Source organism: Rattus norvegicus, chromosome 12 (genome assembly GCF_036323735.1).
Source record: "Rattus norvegicus strain BN/NHsdMcwi chromosome 12, GRCr8, whole genome shotgun sequence".
Classification (NCBI taxonomy): Eukaryota; Metazoa; Chordata; class Mammalia; order Rodentia; family Muridae; genus Rattus; species Rattus norvegicus.
The window spans coordinates 2,759,448-2,780,219 of NC_086030.1; the positions used below are offsets into that span (position 1 = coordinate 2,759,448).

A 20,772-nucleotide genomic window follows, 5' to 3' on the forward strand; every position below is an offset into this window, starting at 1 on the left:
ATTTTGGAGACTAGTTTGTTGGAGGTTGAGTTTTGCTTTCCACAAGTTGTGGTTTGCCCTGGAGTTACCTGTATTTTGATGCTAATTCCACTGCCCCAAGGCAGCTGCGTAGTCACATACTCAGAACTCAGGTGACTTCCCAAAGTTGTGGCTGTGCTCTGGTTTTACAAGGAGAACTTAAAGATTGTTATTAAGGATTGCCAGTGTTACATTGACTAACTCAAACTTATTTATAATTTAAAAAAATCAAACAGGTAGAGACTGTTACAAGATTTATGAAGGATTGATGAGGTTTTGGAACTTGTGAGAGCATTATAGCCAGTTTGCCTACTCCAACTGCCATTTCAAGATAGATTTAGAGGATTGTTTTTATGCAATTTATTTACGTCCTGGCGATTGTGAGTTTTCATTTCGTGAGCTTGCTTATAATTTTAGAGAGCCTATAAAGCGGTATCATTAAAAATTTTACAAAAGAATGGCTAATAGCCTTATATTATGTAATTTTGTCGTTTCTTCAAGTTAGAACATTGAATCTTTCAGTGTATATGGAAATTTTTACTACAAAACTTTGCTCTCAAAATGAGCTTTAATATTTGGGGAGTAGCTGTTGCACTACTCCAGAAAAGAATATTTGAAGCTAATTATAAGCTTCTAAGTATATGTTAGTTGGCTAAGTACCTCACATTACCAGAGGACTTAGGTCTTTGTTATGCACATTGGAGATAAAGCTTCAGTTGTGTTAATACAGAATTGTAGACTAGAGTCATGGAAGTATTTTAAAAAGAAACCTGGTAAAACATATCTTATTCCAAACAGCAATTAAATTGGTTATTACAAAATACTGATATTTGGCCTATTACATATACAAATTTCAGGCAAAAGTGATAATTTTACTCTTTACATGCTTTTGTACTTCCTATAAATTTGTGCATGCAACCCATAGAAAATGAGCTTACTGTATTTATAGGTGGTTCATCTAATGAAAAGGCTACATGTATGATTGGGTCACTTTTTTTATTCTCTTGAGTTTCCCCTGCTTCAGCACAGATTATTAATTAACTGTAGCCAGTTTTTAAAAATGTTAAAAAAAATCAAGCTTTCAATTCATATACTGATAGCCAATGTGTGCCTTATGGTTTACAGTTGATTAAAAAGTTTCCTTTTTTAGATACTACTAGCCCTCAAATTATACAATTACTTAATGCTATATTAGAGGCAGGTTTTCTACTTGAAATCAGTGAGTGATGATTTCAGTGTGAATGTTTGACAACTCAGTGTCCTTTCAGTGCTCTGACTCAGACAACTAGACAAAACCATAGACCCAGCTCTTTGAAAATGGTAATGGAGTTGATAACAAACCCTCACGAATAGAGGAAGACTCCATTTGCTTACTTTCAACTCCCAGCCTCACCCTGCTGGCTCAGGGATTTCTAGTGCGACTGAATCTGGACAGTATTTATAGTATTTGGCATCTCTAATTAATGCTTATGTTTAGGTAAATAAAGCTGGCAAGGGGCTGGAGAGATGGCTTAGTGGTTAAGAGCACTAAGTACTGTTCCTTTATAGGCTATTTAAGAACTCAAACTGGATTGCCTGGACCCCTTAGGAAGGTAGGACTATGATACCATGCAGATTATAGGCCTTACATAGGAACAATTAGTCAAAAAATCTCATTCTTTATATCACCAAAACAATAATGCTGGAGATAATAATTTGGTATTAAAGTCAATTTATAAATACAATTGCTCAGTGTCCTCAATTTAATCCTCGAAGTACTTATCTTAATAAATAATATCTTAATGATATCTTAATAAATAAAAAAGGGTGGAGTTACATCCCTGTATGCTATACAATTATTTAATAATACTCCTTTTATTTCCAATTTTAAAATTTGTATGCCAAGGAACACTCTGAATTTATGGCACCTTACAACTAGGCTTACTTCTGCCTAGGTGAAATAGAAAGATCGACATATTGGCATGATCCTGTTCAGATATTTTATATGAGGAAGAGGGAATCTTTGTGTTTTTTCTACAGGATGCTACAGGATTTTGCCAGCTGCCCGAGTGGCTGGTTTGCCATGCTGAGCCTGGGAGCATGAAGATTCAGCTCTTGTGGTTCAGGTCCCTGAAGTCATTCCTCTGCCCTGAGAGGAAGATGGAAGATTCCCCCTCATCTTTTGTCATCACAGAGATTTTGGCACTGCTGCAGTCAGTGTTACCACTGCGTGTGTCCCGCCCCACCGCGGCCTGCGCTCCAACCCTCTGTGCACTGCTGTTTGCTGGAGAAGACTGGACTCCAGCTGTTACCCCTGCCCCCCTCATTCCCCTGGTGACTCTTGCTGCCTTAACTGGTGTTGTCATTTTGCAGTCAGTAGCTTCAAAGGAATGCCACCTGCGTGAAGCTGCTGTGGACTAGGGAATTCTGCCCTGGTTCTGCAGATCTCAGACATGGTTCCATTGCCTGCTGCTTGTTCCAGAAAAGAATGACCGATCCTGAACTGTCCTGGGAAAGACCTTGGCACTTTCGCTGCTATTGTAGCAGCCATTACTGCTGCAGCCATTGTGTCTGCAGTGTCTGGAGTTACCCTCCCCCAATCTATTGTTAGGCAAGCACAGTGGGTGAACTTTCTAGAGTAGTAGCTAACAATTGGGAATTCTAAATTTTATTACAGGAGAGGCTTGACTAGGCCCTTGGTGGTATGGCCATAGCAGCTGAGGAGAACCAGATGAGGTGCCCACTACTTATCGGGAGAGGCTCTATTTCCACAATCTCTTATATTAATGCCATTTGGCCCCTACTCTTTCGCCCCTGGGCTCAAGTAAGAGGAATGAGAAGATGATCCAATGTAGCTATCCTCAGGGACGGGCAACTTCCTCTGACCCTTGACCAATCTAAGACAGGAACCTTGGGGGCGACAAGGTGATCCTATGACGGATAAGGCTGGGGTTTGAGAGGTCGATCCTAAGACAGAGGTGGCTACACCCCGTTTAAACGTTCGGGCCGGTCCAATGCTTCTCTGCCCAGTTTCTCCCCCAATAAACACACACGTATAGCCCAGAATGGTGTGTTACAGCATAAGTTCATTCCTAGCCATTGGGGTGCAGTCCTGACTGCAAGAGTGGCTCACCATGGCCGAGCTGGGAACTCTGTGAGGCATGTTTGATCTCTCTCAGACCACTACTTCCACCTAATGGTTTTTTAAAAAAGAAAAATGGGGGAGATGCACGGAGCCATATTGGATTTGGGGCTAGCTGCTTTTTGAACTGCATGGCTCAAAGTGACTAGGTGACTCTGGGCTGTTTGGCCATAGATATTCACCCCTAAGATGACTGCCATAAGTCTTAAGATTGTTGAATGAAAGCCTCTCCCATGAATTTACGGCACAGGAAGATAACATTCAAGGGATGCCTCAGCTCCCTTAGCAGATACCAGTTATCTCCTCAGTCAACACCCAGTGTCTCCACCACCTGACCTCTTTGCCTCCAGCTATCACTGCCTATATCCTCATCTCCCCCTCCTCTGTGTTTCACAAAGGACACTCCCCCTACCTGAAAGCCTTAAAAGCTCTAATGTTCACCCCAATAAATGAGACCTTGACAACAGAACTTTTGCTTGGTCTCCTTCTTCTCTTCACTCTCATTTTGGCCCACAGGTAGAAAGCCTCTTCGGGACCCTGAATAACTGGTTCCCCTCTGGCGGGGACAGCTAATGGGTACAAAATGGACCTAGAGTTAGTGTTCTAACATGTCACTGTGGACACTGCACTAGACTTACAAAGGGAAATATAATGAAGATATTTTAGATCACCAAGCAATTTCTTACTCATACCAGGTCCACGTAACACAAAACAGTAACTAAAAATAGTATAAAATAGATTTTATACTATTATATATCTATATAATTGATATATAAATATATATCAATTTTTTATTAGTTTTCTTTGATTTTTTTGCTTATACTTTAGCCTTTTATCATTTGAAAATTCTTTGAATCATCAATGTATTTCATTACACTTAAGATAAACCTGTAAAGTTTTTCTATGGATAAATTAGGAAAATGTTTTAATCCTATTTTTAAATTAGGATTTTTCCACCTATTTTTTTTCTTTACTCTTAAGTTTGAATGCAGATCTCTCAGACACTGCTTATATTTTAAAATAGATAGATGCAGATGATTTTAGAATTATCTTTATTCGATAATTTCATGTAAGTATAGAAATGCCAAATCACCTGCACAATCACAAGATATCCCCAAACCTTTCACTATATTCATATTCTTTCCTTTTCTTGACTTTAATAATTACCAATGTATAAAATATTAACTTTTGTTCTTAGCATTGTATAGAAAACAACTGTACTGTCCTCATGAGTCAATGCTTATGCCATGCCTGGGGGACAGCATTTTACTACATGCCTCCATTATTTTAGTAATCTGTTTTAAAATTCATGCCTTGTTAGTGATAGTATCAGCTCACTGTTGCACATTTAGTCTATTAATATGTAATTTCAATGTTTATAGTTATTATTTCTATCTGAAGATATAGGCAAATATACTTACATTAAAATTTTTTTTATTTGTTTTTGAACAATTAAAACATTTTATTCCTCATAGAAAGAGCTTGTGAACTATTCTAAGGTTGATCTTCTCTCTTAAGAATTGTTTACATTTCTGTGGTTCATCATGAGTCAAGAAATATTTTAGCATATATAAAAAAACTACTAGTTCTACTTTAGTTTTCATGCTTTAAAAATGTTATTTGTAGAAATATTTTATTTAAAAAGTCTCTTTGTCTTGAAATCTGTATTACAAACAAAATCAACATCAGAAAGAGATGTACACATCTTTGCAAATATTAATTAGACATTAATATGTTTCTATTGCTCTGAAAACAAAATATTTTAAAATAATGTGAATTAAAGTCCCATGTGAATTATTACTCTATCTCATGTGCGGAATTCTTTATAATAAAACTTTGTTGTCTTAAAATTATACCAATGTTTTCAGACATTCATCAAAATATCAGAAGCTTTACTTTTCTTTAAATGTTCTATGCTTACCGTGTGTGTGTCTGTCTGTCTCTGTGTGTGTGTGTGTGTGTGTGTGTGTGTGTGTGTGTGTGTGTTCCTATGAGTATGTGGTTTATGAATATATATACATATTTCAATGTGCCATATTGGTGTAAGAAGGAAACTTGCAGGTGATTATTTCCTTCTGGGATGTATGATTTCTGAGCCCTGATCTATATTCACCCATAGGTGATTAATTTTACATTCTGAACAAAACCTTAAATTTGTTCCTTTCTTGTTACATTCCAACCACAAGATCACAGCTGGTTTTTTTCATATTCTAAGATGTTTTTGCATAATTGTTAGCCTCTGCATAAAAAGATACAAAGTCAGTTAGTATAAGTTGTCCTTTTCATAAAATTCTACTAAGCTGACATGTAACATTGGTGTCTTGGATGAATCATCAGAAGCACTCAAACATATGCACAAACACACACACACACATACACACACATAGGCACACACACATGCAAATGCACCACAGACATAGACACAATCACTCATATTATATTCAAAGTAATAGATTATGCATAGCAGTTGATTGATAAAAAGTTAAAATTAAAAAATAATGAAACCTTTGTAAAAGAGATGGCTTGTGAAGGGGTATTCTTAGGTTTGGGTTCAAGGTTGTTATGGATAGGGAGAGAGCACATGTGCTGTGTTTCTTGTTTCTCATTTAAGGGACTGTTTCTTCGATACTTACAATCCTCATCAAAGATAACTGATAATATAGATACTAACTTCATGAAAATATACTTATGTACTCACTGTCTGGTTATTTATTAGATTTCTAGTACATCAGTGGTTTCTTGTCCGATTACTATGCTTTGATTTCATGCTATATTCTTGCTGCGGTCTTCCTAGGTCTCTGGAGCAGATTCTAAATGTGAGAGGCAGTAGAGAGCTAATAGTACAAGTACGTTGTTTTTTTCCTGGGAGTGTTAAGAAATGGCATCTTGTTTCTAAAATATTCATTTTGGATCCCTAGATCTATCACCATAAAAGAATTCAACACTCTATATCTGTATGCCATCTAAGTATTTACAAACCCTGATATGATAAGAGTGCTCACTAATTTTAATTTTTATAAAAATAATTGTGCTGCTTCCCAAACTCATTTTCCTAGAACTGTGCATGTGAAGCACATGGAAGTAAGGCTGTAATAATGGAAGTCCAGATGGAGAGGAAGCAAACGTCTCTGCTCTCCCTGACTACATTCTGCCATAATGAAAGAGAAATCAGGATGCTGAGCTTTAGCACTCATGGCTTCTCAGTCACCCTTTATCATACACAACCTGTTACAGTTATGTTTTATTTTTCAGTACCCAAGAACTAAATTCTAAGATAAATATGTTAGACTGCGTGTCTTCCAGACTTAACCTATGCGAAGAAAATGAGTTATACATTAGAGGAGTAGATACAGATTATAAATTGTAAATAATGAGTAGATCATATTAATTTTGTATTCATGAGCTTTCAGGATATTTTATAGCATTTTTCTCTCTGTGCATTCTATAGCCTCTGTATGTAACAGCAACAAACTTTGATGTGGTGAATGACATAATCAGCAAGTTACTACCAGTGATAAGAAAGCATGTAAGTTACCTTCAATCTATTTTGAGTTAAAAATTGAATTTTGCTTTTGAGATTCACATATGTGGAAATGTGTAAATTCAGATGAAATTTGATCATGATACATTTACAAATCATATTTTACAAATGCCTCCTTTTTAATCAGAAGTTATTGAAGACATAGTAATAGTTCTTTGAGTGACATTTTTTCTTGAATTCGTGTCTAGTTTTATATGAAATGAAAGTCATAGCCCAATGGTTTGATCTGTATGTGTAGTTTCACTATATAATACATATCCACTGTAATAAATTGTGATTAATTTGTCATATGCTCACACCTAATTTAAAGGGTGCCAATGTTAGAGGGAATATTTTCTCTTTCTTTCTTTCTTTCTTTCTTTCTTTCTTTCTTTCTTTTTTCTTTCTTTTTTTTTCTTTTTTTCGGAGCTGGGGACCGAACCTAGGGCCTTGCGCTCGCTAGGCAAGCGCTCTACCGCTGAGCTAAATCCCCAACCCCTTCTTTCTTTCTTTAATTAGACTATACTGCCTATTTGGTATGTAATTCTGTAGTCTTCCCCATTTCTTCTTGTTTTTATTTTTCTTGTGTGAATGTGTAAGTGTACATGTTCTAGTGTATTTATTTTTAACTTTTAATAAATCTTTAATAAATGAGTCTACATTTCTATGTCTTTTCTGCATACATATCTGTGTATATATTGTCTTTCTATTTTTAAATGTGCATGTGTATCTCTTTGTAGCTCTGTGTGTGTGTGTGTGTGTGTGTTTATCTGTGTTTATGCATCCCTGTCTATTGCTTTTGTGAGTTTGTACAATGAGAATCCACATGTCAGTCTACCTCTCTGACTTTATTCCCCTCTACCTCTGTCTACCTCTCTCTCTCAATCTCTTTCTTTTTCTGTTTCATTATCACCCTCTCCATGTATGTTGGGGTGTAAATGGGTAGTGGTGGTGTGTCTGTTTGAGTGCTTTTTGTCTGCTAGTTTAACACTTAAAAACTCTATGGGACAATGTCATTGGTTTTAAACAGGAGTCTACAAGAAAAGAAAATTAATAATAATTCCAGTTAGAGCCACTCCGGGAGGGTGCTCAATATCTCAACAGAATGTTCTATTTAGATGATTATTTCAAATGGATCCAAAACACTGTGTGCAGTAATTATGTTCTAGAACTTCTTTTCAGTATGAGGCCTATTTTCCCGGATAGACATATGTCCTTCTTCTTCACAGACTGGACATCTCTCAATGAAATCCAAAGGCTGTTTTCACTTCTAGGCACCCTCAAAGACTCTCTGTTTTTGACTCTTGTGTTCACTCTTGTCAAAGTTATCATATCTTTTGAATGTTAACTTTGCTAAACTCATTATAGCCACCATGAGTATATGCCTCTGTGGACACTAGGTTCTGTGCTCATGTTAAATCGAAATTCAATATACGACACACAGTCTGCACAGATGTAAGAATTTTCAAAATACTATTTGTCTTGGTTAGTGGTAATGGCTGAATGCAACTTCTTATTTTATTGTGCATCAGTAGATCAAGGTTCCCTCCAAGAGGAAAGGCAAGTACCCAAAGATTTTCTCCTGAAATCAGTCCTGTTTACTCAAACCTGTGGTCAGAAGAAATATCATTAATACTGGTTTAAATAATTTCCCTGCTAAAGAGCTAGAAATGACAAGTAAAGGAAATTGCTAGACTCTTCAAGACTCAGATGTCAGTTTATTTGTGGTGGTTGGTTCTTTTTGCCTCCCAGAACATTGAAGATTACCAACTGTGGTTCTGTCCTGGCCCTGGGAAAGCTCCAAGAGTATTCCAAGGTAATAACAGGAAAATCTAAGGAGGTGAATCCTCACTATTTTCATTATTTAGTCTTAAACTTGAATAAACACTAAAGCAAAATGACTTAAGTATAATTTCATTCTTTTAAATCATAATTAATTACTAATATAACATTCAGAAACAATTTGATACCTCATAAGCAACAGCCTTAGAATGACAGGAATTTTTCTGTGCTTTCTGTTTCAGAAACAGAATTTTCCTCATGAGGCAAACAAAACAAAACTCTAGACATATTGTTTCTGGAGAAAACAACTTAAAAAAGTCATTTGGTGATCATAACAGAAACTCTTCCTAGCTATATATCTCAAGGGTTTCCATCACTCACATGGTAGCTCACACCCGTCTATAACTCCGGTTTCAGGGGATCTAATTCCCACATCTGACCTGCACAGACACCAAGTCTAAAATGGTGATCAGGTATATATGTGAGCGAAAGACTTACTCAGAGAAACAAGTTTAAATCTAAAATGTAAAATCTTCACTTTTTTATTTATTCCAAATTATGTAGATTGCGTTGTAATGAATAGTAGAAATATAGCCCTTTCTCTGAATCCATGTAAAATATTCAGTGCACATCTCCTATGACCAATAATTTTGCAACTGAATATGAAATCATATTCTGATTTCTGGAGACAACCTGACTTAATTACAGCTATTCTGGTGGTGCCTTATTTTATTTCTCACCGGATTATTACCAAATAAATAATAGTAATAAAATTATCAGAAAAGTTTGAATAAGAACTAAAAATTTGAGATCACAAAGTATTCTGGCAAAGCTGATCTTTTAAAAGCTACTGAAATTTTGAAGCTCTAACCCATAAAGTTGACCTTCATACCAGTGACATAACTCTCTGCAGATTTAAGGGCATGCTGTCCCACTAATGCCAGATAAGAAAACATTCTCGTACATAGGTGTCTGTGGCCTCTGAACAGCCCATGTATGCTCTTTGATTGGTGGCTCAGTCTCTGATAGCTCCCAGGCGTTCAGATTGATATTGCTGGTCTTTCTATGATGTTTCCAATCCTTTCAGTTCTTTCAGTTCTCCCAACTTTTCCACAGGGCTTGTTGACCTCAGTCCAATGGTTAGATGTAATATCTATATCTGTTTTAGTCAGCTGCTTGCAGGGCCTCTCAGAGGACAGCCAAGCTAGGCTACTGGCTGCAAGCACAACATTGCATCAGTAATAATATTTGGGATTGATACCTAATAATGGGATGAATCCCAAGTTGAGCCTGTCACTAACTGGTCACTGCTTCAGACTCTATTCCATTTTTGTCCTGCATTTCTTTTAGACAGGAGCAATTTGAGGTTGAAAGTTTTGTAGGTGTGTTAGTGTCCCTATCCACCCACAGGTGTCCTGTCTGATTTAAAAAGGTGGTCTCTCTTCAAATTTTACATCTGTGTGATTTTGCGTTTGGGGAAAATTTCCTACCCTGAGTCTTGGGAGCACCCCTATCCAATGTCTCTGGGATATTCTAGAGGTTCCCACCAACCCCGAGTGCTGTATATTTCCATTCGTTCTCTTGGGTCCCTTGTCCTCTCTCATGTCTCTCCCATACCTGATCCTGACCTGTTCTCTTCCCATTCCACTCTCACACATATCTCTCCTTTCCTCTGCCTCCCATAGTTATTTATTTCCTTTTGCTAACTGGGATTGAAGCATTCTTACTTAGGCTTTCCTTATGGTTTAACTTTTAGTGTCATGGATATTCTGTATATTTTGTGTAGTGTCACTGAATAATGAAGATATACCATTCATGTCCTTTGGACTCTGGGTTAGCTCACTCAGAATATTTTCTAGATCTATGCAATTGCCTGCAAATTTAATAATGTCTTTTATTTTTAGTAGCTGAATAGTATTCCATTGTGTAAATAAACCATATTTTCTGAATCCATTCTTTGGTTGAAGAATATCAGGGTTGCTTATTACAAATATGGCTGCTATTAACATAGTGGAGCTTGCATCTTTGTGGTACTGTGGAGCATCTTTTGGCTATATGCCGAGGACCTGTATATCAGCGTCTTCAGGTACAACTATTTCCTGTTTGCTAAGGAACAGCCAGATTGGTTTCCATAGTGGTGGTAGTTTGCCATCCCACCAGCAATGGAGGAGCATTCCCGTTTCTCTACAATCTCACCAGCAAGATCTGTAGTTCTGTTTCTATTTTGAGAATAGTTTAAGGAGTTTTGGTATTAGCTCTTATTTGAAAGTCTGGTAGAATTGTGCACTGAATTATGCATCGTGCCCTAGTCTTTTTGTTACTGTTTTTGTTTTTGGTTGTTTTTAATGAATTCTTTTAGTTCCTTAGGGGTTATGGGACTGATTAGTTTATCTGATCTTGATTTAACTTTGGTATGTGGTATCTGTGTAGAAAATCATCCATTTCATATAGATTTTCAAGCTTTGTGAACTATAGTCTTTTGTAGTAAAACATGATGATTTTTTTTAATTTCTTCAATTTCCACTATGTCTCCCTTTTCATTTCTGATTTTGTTTATTTGCATACTATTTCTGAGACTTTTAGTTAGTTTAGGTTTATGTATCTTGTTGATTATCTCAAAGAACAGGATCTTGGTTTTATGGATTCTGTTTCTAATTGATTTCAGACTTAATATTATTTCCTGTTGTCTGCTTCTCTTTAGTGTGTTTTCTTATTTTTGATCTAGATTTTCATTGTGCTTTTAAGTTGCTAATATAAGATATCACAATTATCTTTGTGAAGACAGTTAGTGCTCATATTTTATTTTACGTATGCAGTGTGAAATATTTAAATTGGTTAATATGAAGCTAGAGGAGTGAAGTAGGGTTCTTTTTTTTTTTTTTTCCGTGCTGGGGACTGAAACCAGGGCCTTGCGCTGGCTAGGCAAGCACTCTAACACTGAGCTAAATCCCTATCCCCAGTGAAGTAGGATTCTTATGATGTAAAAATATTATTGGTATTAATTCTCCAACAGGCCTGTCTTAAAAGGGTTAGAGAAGAATACAGCAAAAGTCCCCCTACACAGTGCATTCTTAGGTCTATATTCTCAAAACAAAGTGATACACTGAAAATTTTCTCCTCATTATTTTTAGAGTTCTCAGCTTAATTTATTATAGTATTCCTGTAAGGGATGTAATGTTCTAGTATGTACAGTCTACATTATCCTGAAGAAGGAGAAGGAGGAGAGAAGGAGGGGGAGGGGGAGGACGAGGAGAAGAAATACAACAAAGCATTCTAAATTGTATCAGAAGGGTTTCCTATATTCAGTTACAGTAGTTACAATTCATGTTTTTTTTTCCTCATAGGGTATGAGTATCCGCATGACATTAGAATGATAAATATTCAAAGGAATTTCAGTTCACGGGACTTAAGAAATTTTACAGCTTTCCTTCCCTACCTGGGGTAATCATGAAATATCTAAACGCTCATGTACATGGGAAATTCATCTTGAAACTCAGAAGCTCAGCAAGCAGCCAGCAGCAAAAAATTGAGTCTGTCATCTTCCTTCAGGTGGCTTGTCTTAGTTCCTATTTTAATTTGTCATAAAATATCGCAGCATACTATCATTTTCTTGCTTAGGAAAGGGATACTGTGATAAAAAACACACTAAAGCAGTATGTTTCAGGTCCATGTTAAGAGTACTCTAAATTCCGATGTAAAGACTAATCTTGGTTATAGGGAGAACATTTCATTTTTCCGAGGCAGATATTTGCCATAAACTGGTATGCCAAAACACTCTGTACACACATTTTTGTCCCATTAGAATAAGCAGGTCTAAGACATGAATCGTGATATGTTCCCATTAAGTGGTTTCGTGATTAGAGCACAAAATTACTTATGAACTATATTTTGACAATCTATTGCAATGAAATCTACATAGAAAAACAAGATGTATGGTATTGAAGAAAATCTTTTGCAGGTTTGACTAGAAATCACCTTAGGCTTGTAGCCCAGTCTCTAATCTCATTTCAAATCATATAACAAATAACTTTTAGACCTATATCTAGATTCGAAATGCCCCTAATATTGATAGACTGGGACGTTTTAATTATTTTTTCAAATGATGGAATACTATAATTATTTCTCCTTATTCTCCTTTCCTGAAAACCTCCCACTTATACCTCTGATTTCTTTTAAACTTTGCTTTTTTATTTTTATTAATTTTATTTACATTTGAAATGTTGTCCCATTCCTGGTCCCCCTACCAAGAATACCCCACCACATCCCTCTTCCCCTTTGCCTCTAAGAGGGTGCTCCCCCACCAACCTACCTACTCCCACCTTACCCTTCAAGTATCCCTCTTCTTTGGGGCATCAAGCCTCCACAGGAACAAGAACATCCCTTCCCACTGAGGCTAGACAAGACAGCCATCTCTTACTTATGTAGCAGGGATTGCAGACTGGCAATGTATGCTCTTGGGTTGTTGACTAAGACCCTGGGAGCTCTGAGGGGTCAAGTTAATTAATATTATTGTTCTTCCTATGGGGTTGCTATCCCTCTCTCTTCCATCATTCCGTCCCCTAACTTTTTCATTGGGGTCCCAGGACTCAGTCATGTGGTTGGCAGAGTGTATCTGCATCTGTCTCAGTCAGAAGCTGGTAGACCCTCTCAGAGGACAACCCTGTCAGGTTCCTGTATGCAAGCATATCATTTCATCATCAACACTGTCATGGTTTGGTGTCTATGGATGGGATAGATCAGATGTCGAGGCAATCTTTGGATGGTCTTTTCAGTCTCTGCTTCAGTTTTTGTCCATGTATATTCTTTAGACAGAAACAATTCGGAGTCAAAAATTTTGATATGTGTTTTGGTTTACATATATATAAACACACACACACATGCATGCACACACACACACACACACACACACACACACACACACACACATCTTTGTCCACCTATCTAATATTACTTGTGATTTCAGGCCTCATAATTTTGCACTAGCTAGCCAGGCAGACAGTATGTTTTTCAGTGATGAAGACTATTTTATATTGTGTTATATGACTCATTTGTTTACTTTTAATTTATTTGTTTTAAGTAACATATTTAAAATTGTATTATAGTCCAATATTCTAAAAGAAAACTCAGAAGCAAAAAAGAAACTTAATTTCAGCTCTGAACTGACACTATAGTGTATAGTCATGTATATTTTCTCATAAGGGGGACATGCTGCTGCTGAAATAAACTTAACAGTGGTTCTTCAAAATGCTGAACAAGAAAAGTAAGGATGAAAAGACCTTCATTATGACATTTGAAAAAATAGAAATTTTTTAAATGAGAATAAAAGTAAGGGTGGCTATGAAAATGGATGTAATTATTGAAGCAACAGCCTATACATAGTTCAGGGAGCTTGTTCAATCAATGTATCTAGTATTTCATGATACAGTATGGAGTTAGACAGCATCATCTTGTGAGAATTCCCACTACAGAACACAAGACCATGTCTTAGAGACATCACTAAGATTAATAACAGTGTAGGGCATATGAGAAGAAGGTTACATAAGCACAGCAGGATGATTAACCCATTATAATAGGGACATTTTGCAATTGATAGTTGGTGTTGTAAAAGATGTTTGTAAATTACACTATCCCATGTAATGATCTCAACTCCTGCTCAGATATGAAGGAAAAAAACTTTTAAGAAACAAAGAACTTCTATAACATCGCAGTTGAACAGGGGCTCTGTGCCCCACCAGGACCAAGTATGCACCACCCCACCATTTAAAAAGGGAAGAAAACTGTTTGGAAGAGAATTCAGTTCCATTTGTCAGGATGGCATCCTGCCCGCAGCAATTCTAGTATGTCTCAAATGGTGTTCCTCTGGCTCTCCTAAGACAAAATCTTGCTTCTTAAATACCTGACCCCTTCACTTCTATCACCATGTGGAGTAAAAATTGTGTCTCAAATCATTGGCTTTCCAGTAGGAAGATGAGAGAGGGCTATTCAGAAACCATCTATTGGAAAAGTTGGATTTAATCCCTTAACTATTTTGGAAAATCTGTTATAAAGAAATGTTGCCTGATCTTTAAGGGATAATATTAGGGTGGGATGTGTAGAACAAAAGATTGAGGCACAAAACCAGCTTTAGGTCGTCAGTGTCCATGCCAGCACGTGCATTGCACCCGTGCACACCATTGGTCTGGTTCTCAAGGAGCAAATAGTAGTCTGTGGTGTGTGAAGCCTGACAGGTATTTCTCTATCATCTTCTCATGACATGCTGTACCTACTAAAAAAGAAAAGGCCCACAACCACGGGTGTCTTTTTAGAATCTCCGAGTATAACATTGTGCCAAACAGTAAAGGACAAATTGGATTCGGAAGAGGAGGTGGATATAAACAAGCAATCAGTTAATGTAGTGGCGTGGATCTTTAAGGTAGGGAATGTCTTTCCATCATCCACCTCAGGATTCCTCTGAGTCTATGGGAGTAGTTGTCTTCATTTTGCATTCCCTTGAATGACAGTAGATATGTATGAGAGAAATCGTATATGCTCAAAGTCTCCTCTGTTAGTGTTAATAACATGGATGATGTTCAGAAATTGTTTAAGCAATGTGATTGTTGAACTGTCAAAAGTGAAACCTCCCCTCATTTCTAGGAGACCAAATCTCAAAGCGAATGTCCCTATCCTCTTGTGTACAATTTTTCTGACTGTCTCAACCTATGCTCAGAGCAAACAGTTCAGGAGTTATTATGTATATATATATATATATATATATATATATATATATATATATATATATAAACTGGGGCTCAGAGTCACAGGATAGTTTGTTCTTTGTACCTTGACTAGCTGTGGTTTTCAGTAATAGTCTCCATCCATTTCAGAGAATCTTTTTTGATGGGTAAGGGTATATTATCTGTGAAGATTAAGTTAAATAATTATAATAGAGTTAGGAGTTACACTTGTTTAAAGAAATAGGGGCAGGGCATTCTCTAAGAACCATGAAGACATGTGCCCCCATGCTTCCAATACCAGATATGGCTTTCTGCTCCTGAGAAATTCGATAATAACTTCCTATGGTTGTCTTTATTGTGGGTATCATAATTGTATTTTTCTATCATTTAAAAATAGTATTTTAACTGGAGTATTAATTGCTTATATGTGCAAGTTTGCTCAGCTGTCCACTAGAGCCATGCTGAGCTAAGAAAAGATTTTTCTATAGTCCAAGTAAATCTGAAAATGTACTCTTTGGTCTCTAGCTTAAATAGATAAAACTTACTGGGCCCACATATCATGGAACATTCTAACTAGGGCAAATTTGGGGAACTGTGAAGAAAGTTGGAACTAAACTGAAATTTACAGGTGAATGTACTTTGAATAATTTCCATGTTTAATTTTTTCCACAAAAATATTATGCCTGTCTTTATAAGGACTTCCTCTAAAACCTCAAGAGAAGTCTAATGACTTCAAAACTGTATGATGAGTGGATTGCTGTACCTGAAAAGGTCAAAGATGAAGAGAAATTAGCTGCAGTGCAGAGGTAATTGTTGGAAACTGTGAACAACCTCAACAAAATAGAAGTAACATTTGCTTACACACATTAGAAATTATATATCACAGAAACATTTACTAAGAACACTGACAGACAGCAAAAGCTTTCAATTGTTCACAGACATGGAAGACAGTTTCAAAAGAGTGTGAGTTACAGTGGGAATCACAGTAGCCCAGGCTTATAATCTTACTTTCATATTCCAATTAGATTTGTCTTTTTTCTGAATTGGGTAAATATTTCAAGCAATAATTTGAGTACAAACTCTTTCATTTTATTTACAGTGCATCCTGCATACAATATGATTACTCTTTTCCCTTCCTTCATATTTACAAATTGAGTATACTTGTTTTAAAATAACTGTCTCTGTGTTCAGTCTTTTAGATAAAATGCCACCTGAAAATGCGGCTCTTCTGAGGCAACTTTTTTGTATATTATATGAAATTAAACGTAACTGTTCTGTTAATGAAATGTCTTCTTACCACCTATCTGTTGGGTTAGCCCCATGTCTCTTATTTGTGCCCAGCTCCTGCAATAATGAAGTGACAAATGATATTGGCAAAAGGATAATTAGATAAGAACTTTATGCCTAGCATTGATAAGCCTTTACAATGAGACAGGAAAACAGGAAATCCCTGAGAATCTTGGTTATTTTGTTGTTGTTGTTGTTGTTGTTGTTGTTGTTGTTGTTGATTGTTTTGGTTTTTGTTTTGTTTCATTTTGTAAAGTAAGTACAGCTTTGAAAGGTGTTCTTCTGGAGGGAAGGAATCATTGGTGCATTTTAAGTAAAATAGAAATGGGTATTTGAGCTCAGTGACTCAGTCTTTTGTCTTTGTCACTGAGAATATCCTAACACTAACCCAGTGAGAACAAATGCTGTGAAATGATACAAAATCTAAGTATTGGTTCAGCAGTCAAGACTTAATTCTGACATATTCAGTGTAGAATGTGTGAAATTCTACTTGTTTTCAAGGTGATTTCCCCAACTAAAAAAGGCAATGCAATTTGGATTTTTTTTTATCAGATGTGATCCTTAAGAATCCCTGATTAATGTGAGTAAAATACCATTGGCCTCAGGATGCTGGTTTTGATTGGTTAAGAGAAATTATTTTGTATAATTTTCTATGTTAGTCATCTTTCAAGTACTATAATAAACTACCAAATCTTATGCAGTACAGTGATAAATGGTTATTTTGACTCTAAGTATTTGAGGTTCTGATCCATTATTAATTGACCAATTGTCCTTGGAACTGTAAGGAACATACTGTAAAACAACTCAACTGAGAAACAATAATATTTCTTATATTGTGTAGAAGAATCAAAGATCAGGAGAAGACAGGGTTCCAAAGTACCTGCCATTGAAGATACATAATTACCCCATTTCCTCCCAGTAGATCTTATTTCAAAGACCTCCCAATATAATGAATCATAAAATCAAGATGTTACCATTGCATCTGCACTGAGTCATCACTGTATTAAGATTAAGTAATTAACTAAAGATATGTGAAGAAATGGCACCTACAGTGATATATTGAAGCAGCTGTTAACATTGCACTGCACTGAGACACATGAATTTCACTTCTCAGATGGGTTTGCCTGTCTCTTACTTTTTACACAGCCCATGGGAACTTTCAATGGGATGGTACCCACATTCATAGGCCATCATCCCTCCTTAGCTCTGCCTTTCTATAAGCAGCCTTATAATCATGCTCACACATATATGTGTAAAATGTAACCAAAGCTATTTCAGTGTACAGTATGTATCACATACTGGCCATCACAATGTAAAAACTGGAAATCATTCTCTTATGTAACATTGCACTGTGATGATCACACTTGAACATCTGATCTCACAATCTTTTAAATTTCTGACAAAAAGCCTGCCCCTATTTCTAACAGCTAAATTTTTCTCAGAATTTTGAACGGCATATTTTTAGCATCCAAGACTAAGACGTAAAATGTGATTTTGCAACCATGTTTTTGCCCTGTGTTGCAACCTGTGTTTGCCCTGTTTTTTCATAGATTTCTCTAGTAGAATTTATGATCGAAAATTCTCCAAGAGATTTTGGAGAGGACTTGGCTGCAGTGTAGCATGGAACATCACTATGTCATCCTCCTGGAGGAAAGTCCTCATGTTCCCAGAATAATGCAACAAATATTGGAAACATAAAGGAAATCGAACATGGACTTAGCAGCTGCCCCATTGGGAGAACATGCACTCCTGGTTATAATACAATGCCGAACAGTCCAGCTGCTCCTCTTTCCTATGAGGGCGTTATAGGTTGTTCTACTCCCAGAACTTAAAGTTAAATCATTGAGCACTGAAAATATGATTTATAACAAACAGCCATGAAGGATTTACCATGTGAGGGAAAATTTCACCTGTGCATTATAAATATTATCCTATTGTTAGAATTTGCTTCCAAATTTTAGTACCTCTTTCCACTGGTACTGAGTTTGTGCTAGAGGTTAAACACAGAAATGAGATTAAGAAATTAAGAATATGTAAAGAAATGATACTTACAGTGATATATTGATTCTTAACATTTTTCCATCCTTATTAACTTGAGTATTTCTTATTTACATTTCTTTTTAAATTTATTAACTTGAGTGTTTCCTATTTACATTTCGGATGTTATTCCCTTTCCCGGTTTCCGGGCCAACATTCCCCAACCCCTTCCACTCCCCTTCTATATGTGTTCCCCTCCACATCCTCCCCCACATTACCACCCTCCCCCCAATAATCACGTTCACTGGGGGTTCAGTCTTGGCAGGACCAAGGGCTTCCCCTTCCACTGGTGCTCTTACTAGGATATTCATTGCCACTTATGAGGTTAGAGTCCAGGCTCAGTCCATGTATAATTTTTGGGAAGTGGCTTAGTCCCTGGAAGCTCTGGTTAGTTGGCATTGTTGTTCATATGTGGTCTCGAGCCCCTACAAGCTCTTCCAGTCCTTTCTCTGATTCCTTCAACGGGGGTCCCGTTCTCAGATCAGTGCTTTGCTGCTGGCATTTGCCTCTGTATTTGCTGTATTCTGGCTGTGTCTCTCAGGAGAGATCAACATCTGGTTCCTGTTGGCCTGCACTTCTTTGCTTCATCCATCTTCTCTAATTGGGTGGCTGTATATGTATGGGCCACATGTGGGGCAGGCTCTGAATGGGTGTTCCTTCTGTCTCTGTTTTAATCATTGCCTCCCTATTCCCTGCCAAGGGTATTCTTGTTCCCCTTTTAAAGAAGGAGTGAAGCATTCGCATTTTGGTCATCCGTCTTGAGTTTCATGTGTTGTGTATCTAGGGTAATTCAAGCATTTGGGCTAATAGCCACTTATCAATGAGTTCATACAATGTGTGTTTTTCTGTGATTGGGTTACCTCACTCAGGATGATATTTTCCAGTTCCCTTCATTTGCCTATGAATTTCATAAAGTCATTGTTTTTGATAGCTGAGTAATATTCCATTGTGTAGATGTACCATATTTCCTGTATCCATTCCTCTGTTGAAGGGCATCTGGGTTCTTTCCAGTTTCTGGCTACTATAAATAAGGCTGGTATGAACATAGTGGAGCATGTGTCTTTGTTGTATGTTGGAGCATCTTTTTGATATATGCCTAAGAGATGTATAGCTGGGTCCTTAGGTAGTTCAATTTCCAATTTTCTGAGGAACCTCCAGACTGATTTCCAGAATGGTTGTACCAGTCTGCAATCTCACCAACAATGGAGGAGTGTTACTCTTTCTCCACATCCTTGCCAGCTTTTGCTGTCACCTGAGTTTTTGTTCTTAGCCATTCTGACTAGTGTGAGGTGGAATCTCATAAATTTATGTAAGAAAATAGCAACTCAATAGCAAATTGGATTTTCTCTATGTAACAGCTCTGGTTGTCATGATCAGTGAACCAAACTGAAATCAAATTTACAGAGATCCTCTTGGCTCTGCTTTCTGAGATCTAGAAATAAAGGCATGTGCCACCATCCTAGTCTCTTACGAAAATCTGAAAATATAGCATAATAAACCCAAATGTTTGTCATAGACACTACGGTCTCAGATTTGAGCTCACAGATCAGTGGAGAAACCCAAAGAATATAACAGAAGTGCAGTTAGACAAATTGTGTTGTGAAGTACAGATACTGCTGGTACTTTACTGTTGTCCACGGCAGTCAGAAAGTCACACAAAGGGATGTAAAGATTGGTACTATATGACCGTTTGATTCTAATTCCTATAAGCATAGCTTTCAAGGCAAACACAATAACTTACTCTTTATACATGAAGAATGGACCATATAGAACTATATATCAAGTGCCTTATGAAGCAAGATTATTATAAATGTTATAATATTAATTAGTTATTTTCTGTGTATTAGTGATATTGCATAAGGCATGCAGGTGGTAAAAGGAAAAGGGTACGCTAGGGCTAAATGAAGACTAAATGAGTTCAGTTACAGCAATGATTTCCCTTCTTCCATAGATTCACAAAAACACAAAGGCAACGTATATACTAACCCAAGAGTAACATCTATTAATCCACCACAAGAAAAACAAAGTTGCCTACTCCAAAACTTGTGAGTATCATTTTGTGTTTCTACAGCACCTTCATTTAATTAAACAGATTAATGTTTATATGACCTATACATGAAAGTAAGATCCTTGTAAAATAGGAATAATTTGCACTGAAGTTTGAGTCATGTAATTGAAAGAAATCCAAAATACAAAATTAAAAGAAATAGTATTCCCACGTTTTACAGTGATTGCATCAAAGATCCTAACCCACCAGCTTCTTGGGGGAAATGGGTCTAGGGAAGTACACCTCT

General features: G+C 36.7%; 1 pseudogene; it reads left to right on the forward strand.

Annotated features, from left to right (window-relative positions):
- Arhgap20-ps5 (rho GTPase activating protein 20, pseudogene 5) overlaps positions 1 to 20,772 on the forward strand; it is a 411,817-nt pseudogene that overhangs the window by 15,800 nt on the left and 375,245 nt on the right.